The sequence below is a fragment of the Bombina bombina genome, chromosome 6 (assembly GCF_027579735.1).
Source record: "Bombina bombina isolate aBomBom1 chromosome 6, aBomBom1.pri, whole genome shotgun sequence".
NCBI classification, from domain to species: Eukaryota; Metazoa; Chordata; class Amphibia; order Anura; family Bombinatoridae; genus Bombina; species Bombina bombina.
This window is the reverse complement of record NC_069504.1, coordinates 245735910-245760789: the sequence shown is the minus strand read 5'-3', so window position 1 is coordinate 245760789 and position 24880 is coordinate 245735910. Positions and strand designations below refer to the sequence as shown.

At 37.7% G+C, this 24880-nt stretch overlaps 1 protein-coding gene across 1 annotated transcript in view; it reads left to right on the top strand.

The window, feature by feature from the left end:
* TRHDE (thyrotropin releasing hormone degrading enzyme) overlaps positions 1 to 24880 on the top strand; it is a 1764002-nt gene that overhangs the window by 1477679 nt on the left and 261443 nt on the right. The window lies entirely within an intron of this gene.

The window sequence follows — 24880 nt, the reverse complement described above, 5'->3', positions numbered from 1 at the left end:
CAAGCATAGAAATGCTACCTATATTTTTAGACTTGAAGCTTGGCTTTGCAGGTTGAGTAAGCACACTAATGGCTACCTATATATTGAGGGTTAAAGCTATGCTTTTGCTGTTTAAGCAAGCACAATAATAGCTACCTAAATATTTAGACTTGAAGTTTGACTTTGTCGGTTGCTCAAGCACAGTAATGCTACCTATACTGTATATTTAGACTTAAAGTTTGGCTTTTGCAGGTTGCTCAAGCACAGTAATGCTACCTATATATTTAGATATGAAGATTGGCTTTTGCAGGTTGAGCAAGCACAATAATGGCTACCTATATATTTAGACTTGAGGGTTGGCTTTTGCAGGTCGAATTAGCACAATAATCGTGACTGATATATTTAGTCTTGTAGATTTGATCAAACATAATACTATTCTGTCTTCCTGTTGATATTATTATTATTATTTCTTTATATGTGTGTGATCCAATCTGGGAGATTAAACAATGGCCTAGATTTGACAAAACATTTTTGCAAAAATAATACCTCACTGATAAACAAAACGTGTCAATATTGTAACTTAAAAAATTGTGGAATTTTGCGCGCTCTCTCTCCCCCTCTCTTTTGCGCTCTCTCTCTCCCCCCTCTTTTGCACTCTCCCTCTCCCCCTCTATTTGGGGTATTTCTCCCCTCCCTCTTTTTCGCTCTCTCTCCCCATCTCTTTTGCGCTCTCTCTCCCCCTCTCTTTTGAGCTCTTTCCCCCATCTCTTTTGCGCTCTCTCTCCCCCTCTTTTTTGAGCTCTCTTTCTCCCCCATCTCTTTTGCGTTCTCTCTCCCCCTCTCTTTTGAGCTCTCTTTCTCCCCCTCTCCTCTCTCTCTCCCCTCCTCTCTCTCCCCTCCTCTCTCTCTCTCCCCCCCTTCTCTTTTGTGCTCTCTCTCTCCCCCTCTTTTGCTCTCTCTCTCTCTCCCCCCTCTTTTGCTCTATCTCTCTCTCTCCCCCCCTCTCTTTTGCACTCTCTCTCTCTACCCCTCTCTTTTGTGCTCTCTCCCCCCTCTCTTCGCACTCTTTCCCCCCTCTCTTTTGCTCTCTCTCTCCTCCATGTCTTTTGCGCTCTCTCTCCCCCTCTCTTTTGAGCTCTCTCTCTCCCCCATCTCTTTTGCGCTCTCTCTTCCCCTCTCTTTTGAGCTCTCTCTCTCCCCCTCTCTCCCCCCCCACTCTCTCCCTCCCCTCTCTCTCTCCCCCCCCCCCTCTCTCTCCACCCCCCTCCACTCTCTCTCCCTCACCTCTTCCCCTCCTCTCTCCCCCCTCCTCTCTCTCCCCCTCCTCCCTCTCTCCCCCCTCTCCTCTCTCTCCCCCTCTCCTCTCTCTCCCCTCCTCTCTTTCTCCCCTCCTCTCTTTCTCTCTCTCTCCCCTCCTCTCTACCCTCCTCTCTCTCTCTACCCTCCTCTCTCTCTCTCTCTCTCTCTCTCTCTCTCTCCCCCTCTCTCTTCCCTCTCTCTCTCTCTTTCTCCCCCTCTTTTGCTCTCTCTCTCCCCCTCTCTTTTGTGCTCTCTCCCTCTCTTTTGGGCTCTCTCCCCCCTCTCTTTTGCGCTCTCTCCCCCCTCTCTTTTGCGCTCTCTCTTCCCCTCTCTTTTGAGCTCTCTCTCTCCCCCTCTCTCCCACCCCCACTCTCTCCCTCCCCTCTCTCTCTCCCCCCCCCCTCTCTCTCCATCCCCCTCCACTCTCTCTCCCTCACCTCTTCCCCTCCTCTCTCCCACCTCCTCTCTCTCCCCCTCCTCCCTCTCTCCCCCCTCTCCTCTCTCTCCCCCTCTCCTCTCTCTCCCCTCCTCTCTTTCTCCCCTCCTCTCTTTCTCTCTCTCTCCCCTCCTCTCTACCCTCCTCTCTCTCTCTACCCTCCTCTCTCTCTCTCTCTCTCTCTCTCTCTCCCCCTCTCTCTTCCCTCTCTCTCTCTCTTTCTCCCCCTCTTTTGCTCTCTCTCTCCCGCTCTCTTTTGTGCTCTCTCCCTCTCTTTTGGGCTCTCTCCCCCCTCTCTTTTGCGCTCTCTCCCCCCTCTCTTTTGTGCTCTCTCCCCCCCTCTCTTTTGCTCTCCCTCCCCCCTCTTTTGCTCTCTTTCTCCCCCCTCTCTTTTGCGCTCTCTCTCTCCCCTCTCTTTTGCGCTCTCTCATTCTCTCTTCATGCTCTCTCCCCCCTCTCTTTTGCTCTCTCTCTCTCTCCTCCATCTCTTTTGCGCTCTCTCTCCCCCTCTCTTTTGAGCTCTCTCTCCCCCCCTCTCCTCTCTCTCTCCCCCCTCTCCTCTCTCCCCCCTCTCCTCTCTCTTTCCCCTCTTCTCTCTCTCTCCCCTCCTCTCTCTCTCCCCCTCTCTCTCCCCCTCTCCTCACTCTCCCCTCCTCTCTATCTGTCTCACCTCTCCTCTCTCTCCCCTCCTCTCTCTCCCCTCCTCTCTATCTCTCTCCACTCTCTATCTCGCGACCACGCCTGGCCACGCCCCTTCATGTCTGACCACCCCCCCTCACGGCCATTCACGCCTGACCACGCCCCCTTCATGTCGGCCATGTCCCCTGTTCACACCCGGCCACACCCACTTCTACCACAGATCAGCCAGGGAGTAAGACTCAAAGGCCAGGTAACATAGTAACATAGTAACATAGTAACATAGTAGATAAGGTTGAAAAAAGACTGAAGTCCATCGAGTTCAACCTATACAAATCTAAAATACTTACAAAAAGCTCCAGTTAAGCTTAAATAACCCCATTAAAATGTGACCCATTTAATACTAGCAATCATATCCATGAATTTTGTTTATATACAGAAATTTATCCAGACTATTTTTAAATGTATCTATGGTATTGGCATTCACTACCTCCTTTGGTAATGAGTTCCACAATTTTATTGCTCTTACAGTGAAAAAACGTTTCCGTTGCAGGAGATTAAATCTCCTTTCCTCCAACCTTAAATTATGACCTCTTGTCAGAACCAATTTTCTTGGAATAAAAAGAGCTTCTGCCATCTCTGTATATGAGCCTTGAATATATTTATATAAAGTAATCATGTCACCTCTCAAGCGCCTTTTTTCTAAAGAGAACAGACCCAGTTTGGCTAGCCTCTCCTCATAGGTTAATTTCTCCAATCCCCTTATTAGCTTTGTGGCCCTTCTCTGAACTTTTTCTAGTTCTGCAATATCTTTTTTAGCAATCGGTCCCCAGAACTGCACTCCAAACTCAAGGTGAGGTCTTACCAGGGCTTTATATAATGACAGAATTATGCTTTCCTCCCTTGAATCAATGCCTCTTTTAATACATGCTAGTATCTTATTAGCCTTTGAAGCCGCTGCCCTGCATTGTGCACTCATCTTTAGCTTGTTATCTATTACTACTCCCAAATCCCTTTCCTCCTGTGTTTGGCTAAGTCTTGTCCCATTTAAAAAATACATAGCCTGCTTATTTTTACTTCCAAAATGTAGAACCTTACATTTTTCCGTATTAAATCTCATTTTCCATTCACTTGCCCATAGTTCTAATTTTAGCAAATCCCTTTGCAAAGAGAGTTCATCCTGCTCTGACCTAATGACCTTACTTAACTTAGTATCATCTGCAAAAATAGAGATGTCGCTATTTAATCCTTGCTCCAAGTCATTTATAAAAATATTAAAAAGAACAGGGCCCAGTACTGATCCCTGGGGGACGCCACTGATTACCTTTGTCCAATCTGAGTATGATCCATTTACTGCTACTCGTTGCTCCCTATCTTTTATCCAGTTATTTATCCATGAGCTAACATTTTCAGCTATTCCCAGTCCCTTAATTTTGTGCATTAATCTCTCATGTGGCACTGTATCAAATGCCTTTGCAAAATCTAAGTATATCACATCAACTGATTCCCCTTTATCTATATTTTTACTTACTTCCTCGTAGAATCTAATTAGATTAGTTTGACATGATCTATTTCTCCTAAAGCCATGCTGATTAGAACTCATAATCTTGTTTACACGAATATGCTCATCAATATAATCCCTTATAATCCCTTCAAATATCTTCCCCACTATTGATGTCAGACTAACTGGTCTATAGCTTCCTGGATCATCCCTGCTTCCCTTTTTGAAGAGTGGCACCACATCAGCTTTACGCCAATCCTGGGGTACCATGCCTGAGGATAATGAGTCTTGAAAAATTAAGAGTAAAGGTTTGTCTATAACAGTGCTAAGTTCACTTAACACCCTTGGGTGTATTCCATCTGGGCCTGGAGTTTTATTTACCTTAATAATTTTTAGTTTTTTCCTGATATCCTCTAAACAAAACCCAGTTAGTGGTATGGACTGGCATGTTCTATTCTGTTCCAAAGTATCATTCAATGGTTCCTCTCTTGTGTATACTGAAGAAAAAAACTGGTTTAGTACCTCAGCCTTTTCCCTGTCATTATTTATCATGCTACCCTCCACACATTTTAATGTACCTATATTATCCTTCTTAGATTTTTTGCTATTTATGTACTTAAAGAACCTTTTGGGGTTAGACTTAGAATCCTTGGCAATTAATTTTTCATTTTCAATTTTGGCTAATTTGATTGCTTTTTTGCATGCTTTGTTACATTCCTTATAAATATTGTATGCTGAGTCTGTACTATTTTCTTTTAATAATTTAAATGCCCTACGTTTTTTCCTAATTTCTTTTAACACATTTATATTTAGCCATAACGGCTTATTTTTTTTATTTTTATTTTTATAACCATATGGTATGTATTGATATGTATATTTATTTAACAAATTTTTAAATATTATCCATTTATCCTCTGTATTTTTATTAGAAAATACATTGTCCCAATTTATATTATTTAATGATTTCCTTAAATCGTTGAATTTTGCTTTCTTGAAATTAAAAGTCTTAGTTAAGCCTTTAAAACACTGCATATGAAAAGAGATTTCAAATGTGACCATGTTATGATCACTGTTACCCAAATGTTCTTTAACTTCTATGTTTGATATTATATCTGTATTGTTTGATAGCACTAAATCCAATATAGCTTTACTCCTAGTTGGCTCCTCTATTAATTGTGACAAGAAGTTATCCCTGAGAACATTTAAAAATCTATCCCCCTTAGCTGAATTACTAGTTTCATTGGCCCAGTTTATATCAGGGTAGTTAAAATCTCCCATAATTACAGCACTGTTATTAGCAGCCTTACCTATTTGGATAAGTAGTTGAGTTTCCTCTGGGTCACTAATGTTGGGAGGCTTGTAGCATGTTCCTAGTAATATTTTTTTAGGATTTTTCCCCCCACTCTTTATTTCAACCCACAGGGTCTCTACATTGTCACTTGTATCATAAATGTTTGTCCTTGAGCTGTCTCTACTGCGCATGACAGCTTCAGACAAACACACTTGGCCTTTTATATAATAGGATAAATAATAAAAAAAAATGAATGAAAAATAAACCAAGACAATATCCTGAGGCATGGCCATGAGATAAGACCTCACAAGGGCAATAGAGTTTTTATGGACTATGTATGCTTGAACAATGTTTGGGTGAAAACCCCAAACCATTCCTCTAGAGTGCCCCAGAATGCCCATGCCCAATCTCTCATTTGCACTTGCAAAGAGTCAGAGGTGGTTGTTGTTGATAAAGCACCAGTTGGAGGTCTGAAATTCTTCAAATGGAATGTTCTTCTCATTGAAGGTGTTTCCACTACATTGTGTTTCTAGATGAGGAATAAAGGCTTTATTTTACTTTTGCAAATTCTGCCCATTTTTTGACAACAGATGAAGCACCACCAGAGATTTCTAATTGGGCTTTTCAGGGTAGTAACTATCCAACAAGACTTCTTTACCCTAATCAAACAGATCTGAGAATGTTTTATATGCGTGTGTTTATGTCAGTGACACCCACTTAAGAACTGCAATTAGGCCTCTTGGCATTCTAACTAGCATCAATGAATCTAGCGCAATGACTGCATAGTTAAGATTGTGTTTTTTATAGACTTAGAAATTACTTTGCATAGGTTTATAATGGGCAAATAAAACAAAATCTTACACTATTACAATACATGTAAATACTCATTAAAAAATACTTCAGAAATACTTTGCATTGAGGTATTCTAAGCCATGTTATTCTTTAACGTTTAGTCTCTATGTTTCAGATGAATTAATGCATATTTGTTAGTTTTGAAAAATAATCTTAAAAAAATACATCAAAATTAAAGGGACACTGAACCCAAATTTTTTCTTTTGCGATTCATATAGGGCATGCAATTTTAAGCAACTTTATAATTTACTCCTATTATCAATATTTCTTTGTTCTCTTGCTTTCTTTATTTTTAAAAGAAGTCATCTAAGTTATTTTTTTGGTTCAGGACCAATGGAAAGCACTTTTTTATTGGTGGGTGAATTTATCCACCAATCAGCAAAAACAACTAAGTGTGTTCACCAAAAATGGGCCGGTATCTACACCTACATTCTTGCATTTCAAATAAAGATAATAAGAGAATGAAGAACATTTGATAATAGGAGTAAATTAGAAAGTTGCTTACAATTACATGCTCTATCTGAATCACGAAAGAAAACATTTGGGTTCAGTGTCCCTTTAAAGGAAAAAAAAATATTTTAGTTGATGTATATGTCTCCTAAATGATAAAGCTATGTATCCCCTTATGTACAATGTAAGCAGATATGAGGCTGCTGTGACCTCTGCTGGAAACAATTGTATTTATAAGTATCTTATAATATTTGTATATAAGAGATACAAATTTTGTCCAAATAACACGTCTTGGGCTCTTGCAAACACATTTAGTCTGCTTTGCATGACATATTTTAGCTGATCACTTGCTTAATAAATAGCAGAGCTGCACATATTCACTATCTTTTTTATTTAATTCCACTGACACTTTTGCTCATTCAAAATGCTGTTTGAAAGAAGCACTGCTATTTTATTTGCATGGTTTGAACCTGCTCAGTAATCATTTATATAAACAGTTCATGGTTTATAAGTGAAGAAAACATATAAAACAGTTATTTACATTACAAAACACATTAAAGGGCCATAATACCCAAGTGTTTAAACACTTGAAAGTGATGCAGCATAGCTGTAAAAAGCTGATTAGAAAATATCACCTTAACATCTCTATGTAAAAAAGAAAGATATTTTACTTCAAAAGTTCCTCAGTAGCCACCTCCCATTGTAAAGGATTTCTAAGCAGAATTTTAGTGTGTTTGTCCTGGGACATCTGAAGGGACTAGCATCGTACACTCTCATATTATTTCACCAATCAGGTAAAGGAAGCTTACTATGAAATCTCATGAGAGTTAAGTCAAATCTCATGAGATCACAGTAAGAGTTCATGACCTCAGCACTGCTGATGCTGATTGGCTGCTGTTCATTTCTTCATTTTTTTAAATTTTTTTACCTGCAGCTGGGAGCAGCTGAGTATAACTTTTTACACAGAACTTACTCTGCTGAGCTGAGGAGATTGTGAGGTAAAATATCTTCCTTTTTTACATAGAGATGCTCAGGTGATATTTTCCTGTCAGCTTTTTACAGTTATACTGCATCAGTTTCAAGTGATTTAGCATATGAGTATTATGTCCCTTTAAGTAGACTCTGCAAATACATGTTTTAATGTATTTATGTAAGGTCAATATATTAAATGGGCTAATTGCATATCTGTCTACAATTCTCATATTCTGGCCCTTATAAACCATCTGTTATAGAGACAAAGCAGTCAGTTTAAAGACTGATCTTTTTATGATGGAGAATTGTAATTAGATGTGTTCATTCTGAGGTTTTGGCTACCTGCAAATATGGAAGAATCAGCCTTTTTTATAGTTTGACTATTTTCTTAGCCACATTTATACTTTTGAAACAGCAACACATTAAAATCTGGATCCGAAAATAGACAAACTGCAGGAGAACCTCCTTCTTCCACATTCAGAGGTATCCGAACCTCCAAATGCACACATCTAATTGTAATGTTGTGGAGAATGAGCAGAGCTGGGCTATGGCAACAGAGAAGAGTGAGAGGGTGCAACCTGTGTGAAGTACTGTTCCAGCAAGACGACAGAGAGAAGCACAGTTTATCAGCCACAGAGCTGTCTTAGAGGTTGAATATCATAAGAAGACTCTCTCTTTGAGAGGGATGAGGACAAAACTGTGTCAGTCTGTACCTGGATGAGAGAGGGTGTGAGGGGTGCAGTGGATAAGGCCTGGCCCTTCTGCTGCAGCATATAGGGAAATGGAGATCCATCATAAGGCAGAATTTAAGATATAGCGAGGCCCATAAAGCCTAGAGAAACTCAAAATACATTCATTAAAATGTTTTACTTCAGGGAATGAGGAATGTGGAAATTCTGAAAAGGTGTGAGTTGACCCATATATGTCTTCTTAATTTTTATGAGCAGTTCATGCTACAGGGGCTTTACCTGTGTTGCAAAGGATGCTGTAGTGCATACAATGTCTGACCACTGGCAGCTTACACAATCCAAAGTGTTTGCTAGTGCCCAGTTCACTCTTTAATGTTCTGGGCTGTTTTTTTTTTGTTTTTTTTAACTTTATGGAGTGTTACCAAAGTTTTCTTTTCCATCTTTATCACTAAGGGATAGGGTAGTATGAAGACAGACTGTTATTCACATAAAGGAATGCACATTGTTATAGCAGCTATAGACTGTAAATATATGGCACTCAAAGACCCCAAGATTAAGTGGTACTCATAAGTGGTGTCCACATATTCTAGTCAGTGTGCACATGAACTGTGATCAATAAATGTGTATTATGATTGTTTCTACAACATTTTCTATGTCAAAATATTTTTGACAAGATTGAAGCGAATGCATTGCCTCTAGGGTGGTAGATTCATTCATGTGCCTTTCATGTTTCTTTTTCTTTTTGTTTGTTTGTTCTTTTCCTACCTTACTTTTATGTTTAACCTAGGGTAGAAGTGTATGCTATGGTTAGGTAAGTAAGTATATACCACCAAAATGAAAACTAAAATGTACAGTATTGCATAAACATATGTGTTATGGCATTGCAGGTTTAAATCTGAGTACCAGACTTTATGGCATTACATGCATTATCACCACATTCTTTCTGTAAACTGTTGTAATATACTTGGCAAATATTGTTCCTTTCATAAAATGTATTTATGTTCAATATCTGTCAATGAAATATGTATGGATATTTTTTTTTATCAATGTAAATTGCCTAGTTCAATATCCATCTCATGTTGATAAGCTACTCATGCTAACATTAAAATCTTAAATAAAATCTAAGACTTAGCATATAAAACTCTACAGGCAGTTTACACCCTGGGAGGTAAAAGCTGATGGATGCCCCTTTTTTTCTCCATATCAATGCAGTAAGAAATATATATATATTTTTAAATATTCTGAACACATCCTAGATTTTTTTTTTCTTTTCTAATAAGCCTCCGTTGAAATTGTGCTTCCTTTAAAATGTGGATGCCATAAAAAAACAAACTATACCCTAGTGGAATCTGTTTCACCTTCTTTTTGTTCATTTTGATGTTATTCACATACAGCATCCAGTGTTACCCTTTATAAAAAAAAGGGACTTTAACATAGAGATACATAAAAGATACATAGAGATACATAAATATACATGTCTAAATGTTTATATGTGTGTACATGTGTATTTATATGTATATATGTATTTTTATATATATATATATATATATATATATATATATATATATACACATATAAACGCATAAATACATATGTATACACACATAAACACATATATAAGAGCATTGGAACCCTTTGCAGTCAAGTAGCTAAAAAAATGTAACATCATATTTATGCAATATTTAATAAAGTGTTAAACTGTGTATTTACTGCAAATATTTCACATTCCAATGTTCTTCATATAGGGGAATATGTTATTTGTATTTTTAAATAGATATTTCTAAATATATCTGCATCCAATGCCACAGCGTGCTTTTTACAAATATCCAAAAACAAGAGCACTCACCAGGACTTAACACATTAAAGCAATCACAGCTTTATTTTAACAAAGTGATGTTTCGAGGATTCTAACCTCGTCCATACCTCAATTCTTTTATGCCCTCCACCGACTTTCACCGCGATACCGGAAGTCACCCGGCATCCTGTGCGCAAGACTGCGCATGTCCAGAGCGTCGGCATGGCAACCGGCCGCGGTGTACACTAAAAACAAACGTGAATACAAATAGTTACAATATAGAGCTATTCAATTGTTATTATATGGTTAATGCACTTAACATGATAACTATGCGTGCTAATACCTATTTCAAGAAATTACATAACAATTTTTAACTGCAGAACTGTGAACTCGTATTAACTTAATTCCTAGTCTTATATCCAATCTACCACATTATATGACTATGTCAACAATCAATTGCAATTAATATACTATACACAGATTGTTACAAACTAGAACAAGATAATACTCCCTAGATTATTACTTATCAATTACAAATACTATTCTAAATGCCACTATAGTATTCTGGATAAGAATCTTTTTCACAAGTAACAGTGCCAGTCCAGGTTGGTATTCAAACCATCTGGTACCAAAGTGCCCAGGTTAAAGATCCACCTGGACTCGCACTGCAACAGGAGTCTATCTCTGTCTCCCCCCCTAGTCAGGGGTGGAATGTGATCTATGATCACATATCTCAAATCCGCAACCGTATGGCCAATCAACGCAAAATGTCATGCCACGGGTTGATCAGACCCCTTATTTTTTATGGCCAGTATGTGTGCAGGATGCACTACATGTAGTGGTTTGTCTAATGCAAAATTCTTTGTTCATCCTACCACCAATCGTAGATATACTATCCGACATAGAGTAACCTGCACGACAACACATATAGTGTATTTATTACACTGTCCGTGTGGGTTATTCTATGTCGGAAAGACTATTGATGACTTACGCACCCGTATGGCCAAACATTGGACAGCCATTCAACTGGCCATAAAAAATAAGGGGTCTGATCAACCCGTGGCACAATATTTTGACCTCCGGTATCGCGGTGATAGTCGGTGGAGGGCATAAAAGAATTGAGGTATGTACATAATTGTAAATTCTGAGGATGAGGTTAGAATCCTCGAAATGTCACTTAGTTAAAATAAAGCTGTGATTGCTTTAATGTGTTAAGTCCTGGTGAGTGCTCTCGTTTTTGGATATATATATATATATATATATATATATATATATATATGGCTATATATTTTACCCAAAAAATCATATATATATATATATATATATATATATATATATATATATATATATATATATATATATATATATATATATAAATAGAGAATAATAGAATATACCACCACTAGGTGGAGGTATAAGCTCTGGACCTAATGAAGCGCACAGATGAGAATGAGTAAGCTGAACTGATACAAATTTGTATGTGAAATAAATACTATATAAGCTAATAATAATAATAACACTTGTATATAAAAGTATTAAATATTAATAGACAGTACCAAATAATAAATAATAGAAAGTAGTAATAATAGTAAAAAGTGATCCTCTAAATAAAAGCTGCTAAACAACACTGTCCCCCAAAAAGGTGAAATATCTTTTCCAAATATTTCAATGACAAGAGATAAAGGAAGGAAATGGGAGAAGTATTTGAAGCGCTAATACACAGAGGGCCAATTAAAAGCACACAATAATATAAACATGTGATTTCATATCAAATGCAAAAGTTTCAATAATAATCGTTGTACTGTTGCTACATTGATAAAATTGCACACATGAAATTCAAAAAGATTTTTACAATAAAAATGCACGCTAAATAAAAGCAGAGGTTCAAATTCAATAAAGAGAGCAAAACAGTAGTCTTTTATAAGAGTCAAATCTCCACATAAAAGAATATCCCAATGCGTGTCAGAAAGTGGTGATAAAACGTTATCCTTTTCAGTGCCCCTCAACCGGTAAAAGTGACTTCAAATGACCCCCTTAGGGTGTATACTCACAGGACAAACCCTCAATCGATATGAGGTAAGATTCAGGTGTTTAACCACGAAATAGCCCTCAATCTGTGTCCTGTCAGCGTTACTTGTCTCACATCGATGTTCAGAATGGCTCATACAGGGCCGGTGATATTTAAAAACCTCAATGATATGAGGTAATTTGAAGCAGAAAAAATAAAACACTACACCAGTGTAAAACTATCTTTGCGGTGGTCTGCGCTGTGCCAGTCTCCAAATGATTCTCTCTGTAGCCTTACGCGTTTCGAAGGTATTTATAGAACATCCGTTCACCCTTCTTCATCAGAGGCTAGAGAATTCAAATGAGCAAGGCACCTTACCGCTAATATTTAAACTATGTCGGGACGGATCATCGTCCCGCCCCCTAACCAGCTGTTACTCTCATTGGTTGAGACAAGAGGTGTGTATACTATAGGTGTGTATACGGACCGGAAACTAAAAAAACATCCTCTAATAGGATTTTGTCTACAACCAATGTGTTGCTATTAGCCCTCCATGTTTACACGGACTATGACGGCTGAAAAAACTGCTTAACATAAGGAAATATATGTGCAGCATGTCTAGGCGAAAACAGTACTCGCCATAGACTAAACCAATTAATAGTTATAATTACTTGGCTAGCTTACCCTATGACTAAATCCCTTTTTCTATCATATTAACCCATTAAAACTATTTTGAATTAAAGCACCTTATATTATCTCCTAAAATATTAGGAGTATATAAAGGAGAAAACAAAAATATATACTTGAAATGACTACTACATTTAAAATAATTTATATATGCACATTCTGCGTGATAACCCAGAATGGGTAGATGTCTCAATACTATCATGCCTACATTGATTATAAATGTAAACATGAAATATATATATATATATATGTCTATTCTAAACTTGAAACTGGCACTCATGCAGACCACCTCAAATGAATAATAATATGTAAAAAATATATATATAAAAGCTATTATAACTTTACATTAATAAAGTTAAAAATAGAAATAGGAATAAAAATAAATAATAATTTAAAAGAGCACCTATATACACACATACGTTCTACATATATACACTAAACTATACATACTCTCACTACTGTCTTCATATGCACATAACCCCTTCCATACAAAGAACAGACCATGATTGTGAAACTACTGTCCCCCCATATATATAAAATGTCCTCTGACTATTATTAAAAAAATTACCCTGATGTTAGATTAAAGTAAAAAAGCAACTAAGTCAATATCTTTATTGAGTCCAAATGGTACTAAAGTACCCATTTTATGAATCCAGAAATTCTCCCTTTTCCGGAGATCTAGGGTTCTACTCCCTCCTCTTTTATTTTGTTTCACTATTTCTAAGATACAACCCTTCAGTCCCTTTGGGTCTTTATTATGAAAATGGGAAAAATGTACCGGAACGTTGTGTGTGGTTAGTCCTTCTTTTATATTATTAATATGCTCCAAAAGTCTAACTTTAAAGGGGCGGGTCGTGTGCCCAATGTATTGTAGCCCACAATCACACTGCAAAAGGTAAACTGCATATGTTGATTTACAGTTGCATAGAGTGTCAATCACGCACACTGATTCATTACTGGTTGATTTAACCTGTTTAGTGGGTTTCCTCTCATAATGGTGCTCACACGCCACACAATTTGCTCTATTGCACTTAAAGTATCCGATAGATTGTGAGTTTAACCAATTTCCCTCTTTCTTATTTTTGCTTCTTAGTTCGCTAGGTGCCAAGATATTCTTAAAATTCTTGTTTTTCCTAAAAATTACCTTAGGACCTGATTCAACCACATTTTTTAGCAGTTCATCTTTTTCTAATATATGCCAGTGTTTCTTTATCACTGACTTTATCATTTTTGCACCTTCATTGTAATTTGTCACAAACATGACATCCTGTTCCCTTTTGCTATTTTTCTTTTTTAGAGCTTTTCCTTGAAGCAATACTTCCCTCGGTGTATCTCTTGCCTTTAAATAAGCCCTCTCTATATTCTGCTTTCTATACCCCTTGTTAAGAAATCTTTTCTTCAGATTTTTTGATTCAAATTCAAAGTCTTCCATCTTACTACAATTCCTACGTATGCGCTGGAATTGTCCGTAAGGGATATTCCTAATCCAATTGGGGTGATGGCAACTACTAGCATGCAAATACCCATTCCTGTCAGTTTCTTTTTTGAACAATCTAGTTGTAATTTGGTTATTTTCATGTGACAATACTAAGTCTAGAAACTCAATCTCGTTTCTACATGCTTTTGAAGTGAATTTTAAATTTAAATCATTGAAATTTACAAATTCTAAAAACTCTAGGAGGGCTTTATCTTCCCCTTTCCAGATCATCACTATATCATCGATATAGCAGCCCCATAACACTATATCTGACATAAATGGGTTGTTATTCCAGATCTTATTGTCCTCCCAAAACCCCATATAGAGGTTGGCAAAGCTAGGGGCAAATTTCGTGCCCATGGCGGTGCCACTAATTTGTAAATAATATTTATCTTCAAAGAGGAAGAAATTATGCTCCAATATGAAGCTAATTGCTTGAAGAAGGAAATTCTGAGTATTTTTCAGCAAAGTAGTCCTTTGGTCTAACCAAAAACCTACAGCTGACACCCCTTTATTGTGGGGAATACATGTGTACAGGCTACTTACATCTAAAGTAACCCACTGATAATTTTCCTCCCACTTGATGGGGCTTACTTTATTTATCATATCTGTAGTGTCCCTAATATATGATTTTAGAATAGGGACTAGTGGTTGTAGGTATGTTTCTACAAACTCAGAAAGTCTCGTAGTCAATGAGTTTATGCCTGACACTATTGGTCTACCAGGGGGAGCTTTAGTGCTTTTATGCACTTTAGGTAAGTGATAGAATATAGCAGTCACTGGCTCTGTTACATTAAGAAATTTAAATTCATTATCATTCAATATTCCCTGATGCTTAGCATCATCCAGTAAACTGCTGTACATTTTTAGAAACCGTGAAGTGGGGTTCTTTTCCAATTTCACATATATTTCTAGATCCCCCAATAATCTATTAGCTTCTTCAAGATATTAATTTCTATCCTGGATAACGATTCCCCCCCCCTTTGTCTGCTTATCTAATGACTATCGAACCATCATTCTTTAGAAGATCCAGCCAAGCTTTCTCTTGTTTGTTTAGATTTCCATCTTTGATTTTAAAATTTTCACACATTTTGTCAAGATCTGTTTGTACCAGGCTATTAAAAACTGGAATGAAATTTCCCTTAGAATGTATGGGATTGAACACTGAGTTCGGTTTGAAAGAGGTATGCGATTCATACGTGAGAAGTGGATTTACATTATCCACCTCTTTTAATGTTTCGCTTTCCTCTTGTAGGGCCATCAAGACCCTTAGTGATTCAACATCATCATTATTGAATTCCTTATTTCCAGTTACTGTTGTATGTTGGATAGTCTCAGTTTTATTAAAGTGCCTGTGCAAAGTGAGTTTCCGAATATATTTGTTAAGATCTATAAATAGATTAAAAGCATTTGGCCCCCTGGTTGGTGCGAAAGAAAGACCCCTTCTCAAGAGTCTCTCCTCTCCTGTAAGATTTCTTTTTGAGAGGTTAAATACTTTCATTAGATCATCACTTGCTACATCCATGAGGGTTTACTTCTTTTGTTTCCGTAATCTCTTTCCTCCTCGACACCCTTGTCTAGTTTTTCTATCCCTCTTTTCATTCCTTTCCCCCTCCATGGGGGGGTTTCCTTTCTCTCTGTCCACTGATCCCACAACTGGGGATCCTGGCTTATATTTGGGGGTCTCTGATAATGAGCCCCCGGAAAACCCTGATGATTCTTAGGGGGTCTATCCTCATGATTAGACGCATACTGATCAGTATCACAACTGTTATGATTGCTATAATATCTTACTTGTTTGGGTGGGTTTTCTTGATCCCTAGATTTTATGAAAATTAGTAGCATATAAGTTTTTATTTTTATGCTTTATTTTATTTTTAGAGAAATGAGTACCCATTGTGTTTGAGAAATTCTGTTTAGGGGTATAACCATACCGTCTATTTTGTACACTACTACCAGCACAAGGCCCCCTATTTTCATATGTTCTTATTGGAATCAAATTTCTTTCAGATCTAATATTCTTAATCTGATGATCTTGGTACATTTGTCTGAAGCTCTTATCTGTAGCATAGTCAGCAGAACAAATGTCACCCCAATTTGAATTAGATGGATCCAATCCTGGGGTGTTCAATCCTGGGGTATTCGGCATATTGCACTCTCTTGCGTCTTCACCCTCCATCACTATCTCTCTATCATGAGGATCCATTTTTTCTATCTTGCTTTCATTAAGGTCTCTTAGAAATTTATTAAATTTGTTAGTCTCTACTTGAGTCTCAAATCTCTCTATTTTCTTTTTGTTTTCATTATCAAGTTCCCTATAATATACATCTCCCTTAAAATTATTAAGTTTTTCTCTTATATCCCTTATTTGGTCAGTTACTTCCTTCACTTTTTTCTGTCTGTACCTAATTAGTATATCCAGAAAAGTAAGTGAACACGTTTCTAGGGCAGTTTCCCACTCTGTTAGTAATTCTACCTCAGTATTATCAATTATGGAATCCTTCTCCAATCTTAGTCCCCTAGGGATAACTTTATATTTAGCATATCTCTCGAGATTAATGCTATCGTACCAGTTTACCAATTGTTTCTTACTCAATTTTACTAATTTTTTGAATAATTTTTTAGGATCTGTCATGTTTAAATTTTCTAAGAGAACTCTACCCTCTTCTTCACTGATAGATAATCTTTTAGGTTTACTGTTTGGGTCAAAGTAGGCCCCATATTCCAATTCAGCCATAAATAGCTACTCTCCTCACCTTGCTGCTTCTTCCAGAAGGAAAAGTATAAAAATAAATAGAGAATAATAGAATATACCACCACTAGGTGGAGGTATAAGCTCTGGACCTAATGAAGCGCACAAATGAGAATGAGTAAGCTGAACTGATACAAATTTGTATGTGAAATAAATACTATATAATTAATAATAATAATAACACTTGTATATAAAAGTATTAAATATTAATAGACAGTACCAAATAATAAATAATAAATAATAGAAAGTAGTAATAATAGTAAAAAGTGATCCTCTAAATAAAAGCTGCTAAACAACACTGTCCCCCAAAAAGGTGAAATATCTTTTCAAAATATTTCAATGACAAGAGATAAAGGAAGGAAATGTGAGAAGTATTTGAAGCGCTAATACACAGAGGGCCAATTAAAAGCACACAATAATATAAACATGTGATTTCATATCAAATACAAAAGTTTCAATAATAATCGTTGTACTGTTGCTACATTGATAACATTGCACACATGAAATTCAAAAAGATTTTTACAATAAAAATACACGCTAAATAAAAGCAGAGGTTCAAATTCAATAAAGAGAGCAAAACAGTAGTCTTTTATAAGAGTCAAATCTCCACATAAAAGAATATTCCAATGCGTGTCAGAAAGTGGTGATAAAACGTTATCCTTTTCAGTGCCCCTCAACCGGTAAAAGTGACTTCAAATGACCCCCTTAGGGTGTATACTCACAGGACAAACCCTCAATCGATATGAGGTAAGATTCAGGTGTTTAACCACGAAATAGCCCTCAATCTGTGTCCGGTCAGCTTTACTTGTCTCACATCGATGTTCAGAATGGCTCATACAGGGCCGGTGATATTTAAAAACCTCAATGATATGAGGTAACTTGAAGCAGAAAAAATAAAACACTACACCAGTGTAAAACTATCTTTGCGGTGGTCTGCGGTGTGCCAGTCTCCAAATGATTCTCTCTGCAGCCTTATGCGTTTCAAAGGTATTTATAGAACATCCGTTCACCCTTCTTCATCAGAGGCTAAAGAATTCAAATGAGCAAGGCACCTTACCGCTAATATTTAAACTATGTTGGGACGGATCATCGTCCTGCCCCCTAACCAGCTGTTACTCTCATTGGTTGAGACAAGAGGTGTGTATACTAGAGGTGTGTATACGGACCGGAAACTAAAAAAACATCCTCTAATAGGATTTTGTCTACAACCAACGTGTTGCTATTAGCCCTCCATGTTTACACGGACTATGACGGCTGAAAAAACTGCTTAACATAAGGAAATATATGTGCAGCATGTCCGTCGGTAAAGAAGGATGTTCTGCGTCGGCGGGATGAAGATTCAAGACCCGGCTTGGAAGATGACATCGCCCGGATAGAAGACTTCTTCAGCGCCTCTTGGAAGATGACATCGCCCGGATGGAAGACTTTTTCAGCGCCGCTTGGAGGATCACTTCATCGGATGGAAGATTTCTTCAGCGCCGCTTGGAGGATCACTTCTGCCGGTCCGGGTCTCCTCTTCAGTTCCATCGGTGGCTCGGCTAAGTGAAGACGACTACAGGTAGGATGATCTTCAGGGGATTAGTGTTAGGTTATTTTAAGGGGGATTTGGGTTAGATTAGGGATATGTGGGTGGTGGGTTTTAATGTTGGGGGGTTGTATTTTTCTCTTTCAATCAAAAGAGCTGAATTATTTGGGGCATGCCCCACAAATGGCCCTTTTAAGGGCTGGTAAGGTAAAAGAGCTTTGAACTTTTTTAATTTAGAATAGGGAAGGGCATTTTTTATTTTGGGGGGGTTTGTTATTTTATTAGGGGGCTTAGATTAGGTGTTAGTAGCTTAAAATTGTTGTACTATTTTTAAAATGTTTGTAACCTATTTTTTTATTTTTTGTAACTTTAGTTAGTTTATGTAATTGTATTTAATTGTAGTTATTTGTAGGTAATTTTTTTAATTTATTTAATGATAGTGTAGTGTTAGGTTTAATTGCCGCATTACACAGCTTCTAAGGATTTATTTTACAGGTGATTTTGTATTTCTTTTAGCTAGGTAGTTATTAAATAGTTAATAACTATTTAATAACTATTCTAACTAGCTAAAATAAATACAAAGTTACCTGTAAAATAAATATAATTCCTAAAATAGCTACAATGTAATTATTAATTACATTGTAGCTATCTTAGGGTTTATTTTACAAGTAAGTATTTAGTTTTAAATAGGAATAATTTATTAAAGTAAAGTGTAGTGTTAGGTGTAATTGTAACTTAGGTTAGTTTTTATTTTACAGGTAAATTTCTCTTTTTAGCTAGGTAAGCTATTAAATAGTTAATAACTATTTAATAGCTATTGTACCTAGTTAAAATAAATTGAAAGATGCCTGTAAAATAAAAATAAATCCTAAGATAGCTACAATATAATTATTATTTATAGTGTATCTATCTTAGGGTTTATTTTACAGGTAAGTATTTCGTTTTAAATAGGATTAATTTAGTTCATAATAGAAATATTATTTAGATTTATTTAATTAATATTTAAGTTAGGGGGGTGTTAGGGTTAGTGTTAGACTTAGGTTTAGGGGTTAATCATTTTATTACAGTGGCGGTGGTGTAGTGGGGGGCAGGATAGGGGTTAATAAATTTAATATAGGTTGCGGTGGGCTCCGGGAGTGGTGGTTTAGGGGTTAATATGTATAGAGTAGCTTGCAGTGGGCTCCGGGAGCGGCGGTTTAGGGGTTAATACATTTATTATAGTTGCGGCGGGGTCAGGGAGCGGCGGTTTAGGGGTTAATATGTATAGAGTAGCTTGCGGTGGGCTCCGTGAGTGGCGGTTTAGGGGGTAATAACTTTATTTAGTTGCGGCGGTGTAGGGGGGACAGATTAGGGGTGTTTAGACTCGGGGTACATGTTACGGTGTTAGGTGTAGACAGTTCCCATAGGAATCAATGGGATGTCGGGCAGCAGCGAACTTGTACTTTCGCTATGGTCAGACTCCCATCGATTCCTATGGGATCCGCCGCCTCCAGGGTGGCGGTTTGAAAACCAGGTACGCTGGGCCGGAAAAGTGCCGAGTGTACCTGCTAGTTTTTTGATAACTAGCAAAAGTAGTCAGATTGTGCCGAACTTGTGTGCGGAACATCTGGAGTGACGTAAGAATCGATCTGTGTCGGACTGAGTCCGGCGGATCGAAGTTTACGTCACAAAATTCTACTTTTGCCGGTCTCTAGCCTTTGATAACTAAGGCGAATCAGCCTCGCCACAAATACGCTAGGGAATTCCAGCGTATTTGAGGTTGACGGCTTGATAACTAGGCCCCTCTGTCTCATGTATTGTAGCAAAGAAGATTATTTTTCTGTTTATTTTGTGAGCATAAAGGAAATTTAGCATTGAGGGAGATGATTTTCATCACCATACAGATGACAGCAGCTGAAAGGTAACTGGTGAGTAAAATAATTTTTTAGGTGAAACATCTTTCTTTTTAACTAGAGATGTTCACATGATATTGTCTAGTCCATTTTTAACAGTTATGCTGCATCATGTTAAAGTAATTTAGTATATGAGTAAAATGTACCATTAATATGTAAAGTAATTTTCATTTCTAATTAAAAAAAAAAAAAAGTTTTTTTAGTTAACATGGTGATAAGACCTATAAACCAGTTTGTCTTGGTTGGAGTCTTTGATGAATTCAAAACAAGATTACCTGATTAGTGTGCAATAAAGGGTATCTTGCCTAGAAGTCATTTTGCCAAAAATGGCCAAGATTTATTAAAGCACATTAGGTTGCTGAGGGGCCTCTTCTTAAAGGTAAGATCATCTTCTAAAGTAAAAAGTAATTATGTTTATAATGGGCTAGATTACAAGTGGAACACAAATCATACTGCAAGTTACCTTTGCTAGACGGAGGATTTTGCACATGTCGGGTAGATTGCATATTACAAATTGAAAGCAAAAAGTTTTTGCAAAAGCGCTAACCCAACGCATGCAAAAAGTTGAACTTGAATATCGCAACTGGGTTAACGTTCCCCCATAGATTTCAATGGAGCACGAAAAGTGAAAAAAAAATAACACCCTTACTCGCTTGCAAACCGATCATGTTTATCCAAGTGCGCCAACCCAACATGCAAAAAGAATATTTTACATACCAATGTTCTTCCCAAGAAGAATATGTTCTATTTATGCTTAAATATATGTAGAGAAAATAACTCATTGTGTAAACCATTTACAAATCTAGACAAGTCAGAAGACTTGCTTTTACCCCAGAAACTCTCTGATTACACTGTTTCCAATGCAGCAAAGGATTCTGGGTGAGATATGCAAATGAGGTTCACAATGACTCACTTTTTTACTTTGAGCCTGCTTTTTAAGGCAGACTTCCCTTTACGCCATAGCATTGCCGCATTACACAGCTTCTAAGCTTAGCTAGGGGTAGTACAGCGATTCAGTGCTACCCCTAGCTAAGCTTAGAAGCTGTGTAATGCGGCAATGCTATGGCTAAACAGTGTAATCAGAGAGTTTCTGGGGTAAAAGCAAGTCTTCTGACTTGTCTAGATTTGTAAATGGTTTACACAATGAGTTATTTTCTCTACATTTTGGATTTAGTGGAGGATTTTAAACTCACTTTTCGCCTCCCCATATTTTAAATTGCTGTTAAATATATGTGTGTGTATATATATATATATATATATATATATATATATATATATATATATATATACAAAACACGGAAGGGAACTGCACTCTCATACCGGACCGGGTACACATCCAATGACCCTGCAACATGCTCAGCCCTGGGTGCCACTGGCACTCACAGGAAGCTGTGCTGTCCCCAGAGCCACAAGCAGTTAACCCCAGACAGGTCTGGGTGCAAGAACCATAGGGAAAATTACAAAACAAATTAATACAACACACAGAGAAAACCCAGCACTCACTTACAAGCTCTCAGCTAAGATTTAAAAGCAAAAATGGAAAGGTTAGTCACCGCATCTGGCCAAATGGGACAAGCTCAGGTACCACGTCAAGGTCCTCTCCAATACCTGAGACCCTAAAACAGCCACACAATGCAAGCTTTCAAATCCAAACAAACTGAAAACAAAAAAAGGGTGCACAGGAATATGTAATCACCCTAGACATATAAAAAACACGGAAGGGAACTGCACTCTCATACCGGACCGGGTACACATCCTATGACCCTGCAACATGCTCAGCCCTGGGTGCCACTGGCACTCACAGGAAGCTGTGCTGTCCCCAGAGCCACAAGCAGTTAACCCCAGACAGGTCTAGGTGCAAGAACCATAGGGAAAATTACAAAACAAATTAATACAACACACAGAGAAAACCCAGCACTCACTTACAAGCTCTCAGCTAAGATTTAAAAGCAAAAATGGAAAGGTTAGTCACCGCATCTGGCCAAATGGGACAAGCTCAGGTACCACGTCAAGGTCCTCTCCAATAACTGAGACCCTAAAACAGTCACACAATGCAAGCTTTCAAATCCAAACAAACTGAAAACAAAAAAAGGGTGCACAGGAATATGTAATCACCCTAGACATTTACAAAACACGGAAGGGAACTGCACTCTCATACCGGACCAGGTACACATCCTATGACCCTGCAACATGCTCAGCCCTGGGTGCCACTGGCACTCACAGGAAGCTGTGCTGTCCCCAGAGCCACAAGCAGTTAACCCCAGACAGGTCTGGGTGCAAGAACCATAGGGAAAATTACAAAACAAATTAATACAACACACAGAGAAAACCCCGCACTCACTTACAAGCTCTCAGCTAAGATTTAAAAGCAAAAAAGGAAAGGTTAGTCACCGCATCTGGCCAAATGGGACAAGCTCAGGTACCACGTCAAGGTCCTCTCCAATACCTGAGACCCTAAAACAGCCACACAATGCAAGCTTTCAAATCCAAACAAACTGAAAACAAAAAAAGGGTGCACAGGAATATGTAATCACCCTAGACATATACAACACACGGAAGGGAACTGCACTCTCATACCAGACCGGGTACACATCCTATGACCCTGCAACATGCTCAGCCCTGGGTGCCACTGGCACTCACAGGAAGCTGTGCTGTCCCCAGAGCCACAAGCAGTTAACCCCAGACAGGTATGGGTGCAAGAACCATAGGGAAAATTACAAAACAAATTAATACAACACACAGAGAAAACACAGCACTCACTTACAAGCTCTCAGCTAAGATTTAAAAGCAAAAATGGAAAGGAACCACCGATGGAACTGAAGAGGAGACCCGGACCGGCAGAAGTGATCCTCCAAGCGGCGCTGAAGAAATCTTCCATCCGATGAAGTGATCCTCCAAGCGGCGCTGAAAAAGTCTTCCATCCGGGCGATGTCATCTTCCAAGAGGCGCTGAAGACGTCTTCTATCCGGGCGATGTCATCTTACAAGCCGGGTCTTGAATCTTCATCCCGCCGACGCAGAACATCCTTCTTTACCGACGGACTACCGACGAATGAAGGCTCCTTTAAGGGACGTCATCCAAGATCGCGTCCCTTCAATTCCGATTGGCTGATAGGATTCTATCAGCCAATCGGAATTAAGGTAGGAAAAATCTGATTGGCTGATTGAATCAGCCAATCAGATTCAAGTTCAATCCGATTGGCTGATCCAATCAGCCAATCGGATTGAACTTGAATCTGATTGGCTGATTCAATCAGCCAATCAGATTTTTCCTACCTTAATTCCGATTGGCTGATAGAATTCTATCAGCCAATCGGAATTGAAGGGACGCCATCTTGGATGACGTCCCTTAAAGGAGCCTTCATTCGTCGGTAGTCCGTCGGTAAAGAAGGATGTTCCGCGTCGGCGGGATGAAGATTCAAGACCCGGCTTGGAAGATGACATCGCCCGGATAGAAGACTTCTTCAGCGCCTCTTGGAAGATGACATCGCCCGAATGGAAGACTTTTTCAGCGCCGCTTGGAAGATCACTTCATTGGATGGACGATTTCTTAAGCGCCGCTTGGAGGATCACTTCTGCCGGTCCGGGTCTCCTCTTCAGTTCCATCGGTGGCTCGGCTGAGTGAAGACGACTAAAGGTAGGATGATCTTCAGGGGATTAGTGTTAGGTTATTTTAAGGGGGGTTTGGGTTAGATTAGGGGTATGTGGGTAGTGGGTTTTAATGTTGGGGGGGGGGTTGTATTTTTCTTTTACAGGCAAAAGAGCTGAATTCTTTGAGGCATGCCCCACAAATGGCCCTTTTAAGGGCTGGTAAGGTAAAAGATGTTTGAACTTTTTTAATTTAGAATAGGGTAGGGCATTTTTTTATTTTGGGGGGGTTTGTTATTTTATTAGGGGGCTTAGATTAGGTGTAAGTAGCTTAAAATTGTTGTAATATTTTTAAAATGTTTGTAACCTATTTTTTTATTTTTTGTAACTTAGCTTTTTTTGTTTATGTGATTGTATTTAATTGTAGTTATTTGTAGGTAATTTATTTAATTTATTTAATGATAGTGTACTGTTAGGTTTAATTGTAACTTAGGTTAGGATTAATTTTACAGGTGATTTTGTATTTCTTTTAGCTAGGTCGTTATTAAATAGTTAATAACTATTTAATAACTATTCTAACTAGCTAAAATAAATACAAAGTTACCTGTAAAATAAATATAATTCCTAAAATAGCTACAATGTAATTATTAATTACATTGTAATTATCTTAGGGTTTATTTTACAGGTAAGTATTTAGTTTTAAATAGGAATAATTTATTAAAGTATAGTGTAGTGTTAGGTGTAATTGTAACTTAGGTTAGTTTTTATTTCTCTTTATTTTAGCTAGGTAAGCTATTAAATAGTTAATAACTATTTAATAGCTATTGTACCTAGTTAAATTGAAAGATGCCTGTAAAATAAAAATAAATCCTAAGATAGCTACAATATAATTATTATTTATATTGTAGCTATATTAGGGTTTATTTTAAAGGTAAGTATTTAGTTTTAAATAGGATTAATTTAGTTCATAATAGAAATATTATTTAGATTTATTTAATTAATATTTAAGTTAGGGGGGTGTTAGGGTTAGTGTTGGACTAGGTTTAGGGGTT